Raw genomic sequence first — 2,500 nt, 5'->3', positions numbered from 1 at the left:
AGAAGGGTCTGGGCGTGAGCCTGCCTGGAGCCGCCGTCGGTGCAGATCTTGGTGGTAGTAGCAAATACTCCAGCGAGGCCCTGGAGGACTGACGTGGAGAAGGGTTTCGTGTGAACAGCCGTTGCACACGAGTCAGTCGATCCTAAGCCCTAAGAGAAATCCTATGTAGATGAGGTGTTTTTTTATTTTATACACGATCAATACGAGAGAGAGAGACAAAAAGTACACACCCATCGGGCGAAAGGGAATCCGGTTTCTATTCCGGAACCCGGCAGCGGAACCGCATACCATTCGGGCCCTCGTAAGAGTGTTCGTCGGGGTAACCCAAAATGACCTGGAGACGCCGTCGGGAGATCCGGGGAGAGTTTTCTTTTCTGTATAAGCGTTCGAGTTCCCTGGAAACCTCTAGCAGGGAGATAGGGTTTGGAACGCGAAGAGCACCGCAGTTGCGGCGGTGTCCGGATCTTCCCCTCGGACCTTGAAAATCCAGGAGAGGGCCACGTGGAGGTGTCGCGCCGGTTCGTACCCATATCCGCAGCAGGTCTCCAAGGTAAAGAGCCTCTAGTCGATAGATTAATGTAGGTAAGGGAAGTCGGCAAATTGGATCCGTAACTTCGGAATAAGGATTGGCTCTGAGGAGCGGGGCGTGTCGGGCTTGGTCGGGAAGCGGGTCTGGCTGACGTGCCGGGCCTGGGCGAGGTGAACATGTACGGCAACGTGCAGGGATCCGAGCTCGGTCCCGAGCCTTGGCCTCCCGCGGATCTTCCTTGCTGCGAGGCTTTCGCGTAGCGTTCGTCCTCTTCGGCCGCCATTCAACGCTCAGCTCAGAACTGGCACGGACTAGGGGAATCCGACTGTCTAATTAAAACAAAGCATTGCGATGGCCCCCGCGGGTGTTGACGCAATGTGATTTCTGCCCAGTGCTCTGAATGTCAACGTGAAGAAATTCAAAAAAGCGCGGGTAAACGGCGGGAGTAACTATGACTCTCTTAAGGTAGCCAAATGCCTCGTCATCTAATTAGTGACGCGCATGAATGGATTAACGAGATTCCCTCTGTCCCTATCTACTGGGGTATACAGGTGCACAGCTTCATTCTGGCACAGCCAACCTCTCCTCCACGTGGTGTACCCTGGGAAACTTTCGAGTTTGCCAACGAGGCTCTGGCGCGACTCTCCTGCGAGCGTCCGGGCGGTATTTTATACCGTACGGACCGCGGAGTCGTCAAATACCGTAGCCGGTATGTCTAGCAACGACCCACTGGGGACATCCACCCAGTGGTACGCGAAGCATAACCGGTCGGGGGGCTTGCCTTAACCGGCCGGTCCGCGAGGAGATAAACCTCTCTAATAAATCCGAAACCTTAAGTTATGGTGCGCGGCGAAGGGGTGTGGGCCGTCCTTGCGATGGTCCGTGGTTGGTGGGTGCACCAACCCTTAGCGGCCAACCTCGAGGCACCTGGCGAACCTCGTTGTATTCAGCCTTCCCTCCTGGAAAGGGCGTCACCCGGGAGGGCGACTTCAATTCGTCCCAACTCGTGGGAAAAATATGGGAAGATCTAAAATTAAAAACAAACAAACAAGGAAGATGTCGAGTGATGAGGTCATTAAGGACCTGTTTGAGATAGAGGAGACCCTGGTATCTGAAGGGGAGGATTCACCCCTCCCCGACACTATCAGGATCGATCTGGATGGCTTCCTTGCGGGGCCAAGCCGGAAGAGAAGGATTCAGAAGCCGGAAGGTTCCGAATCGGAATCCGGCGAAGAAGTAAAGAGGCAACCCAAAAGGCGGCCAAAGGGGACAACGCCATTTGAGCGGCTCACAAAGTGGGCTACCCTAGTATTTAACACACTACCACGCTATGGCATCAGCCAACAAATTATGGAAAGTGGAAGTTTTGCCACCCTCCGTAGTGCATTGGACGATGCTTGGAAACAAATAGAGTCCGATGACACGAAGGAGGATGTACAAGAGAGAGAAAAGGAGTTGTCTAGCAAGCTCGACGAAGCTCTAAAGGAAATAAAAGATCTCAAGGATCAGAGATCTGTAGCCTGTAAGAGGCTACATGAGAGGATTGAGGACGCCGAAGGGCGGGCTCAATCTCTCTTAGTAGAGAAAGACACAGAAAGCGAGAAATTACATAAGAAGCTTGAAGAAGCCGAAAGGCGGATTCAAGCTCTCTTAGGAGAAAGAGAGACAGAGAGCGAGAAATTGCGCAAGAAGCTTGAGGAAGCCGAAAGGCGGATTCAAGCTTTGGAAAAAGAAAAGGCATGTGCATGTGCCGAACCAAAGCCAAAGGCTTTGGAAAAGAAATTGTCCACGGCGGTAAGTACGCCAAAGAGGAAGGACATGGTCAAGTCCTACGCGACTGTGACCATGTCTAAGAAAGAGATAATAGAGAAGGGACCGACACGCCATGTCGTGACGGTCTACCTTAAAGACAATGACTCCGACTGGGAGCAAACGAGAAAGGCCATGACACAAGGCTTCAGGCCAACAAAC

General features: G+C 52.9%; 1 pseudogene; it reads left to right on the top strand.

Annotated features, from left to right (window-relative positions):
* LOC143175690 (large subunit ribosomal RNA) overlaps positions 1-2,500 on the top strand; it is a 6,561-nt pseudogene that overhangs the window by 1,762 nt on the left and 2,299 nt on the right.

This window comes from Nomia melanderi, unplaced genomic scaffold (assembly GCF_051020985.1).
Source record: "Nomia melanderi isolate GNS246 unplaced genomic scaffold, iyNomMela1 scaffold0157, whole genome shotgun sequence".
Classification (NCBI taxonomy): Eukaryota; Metazoa; Arthropoda; class Insecta; order Hymenoptera; family Halictidae; genus Nomia; species Nomia melanderi.
The sequence above is the reverse complement of the archived record's forward strand: the minus strand, read 5'-3'. Positions and strand labels throughout refer to the sequence as shown.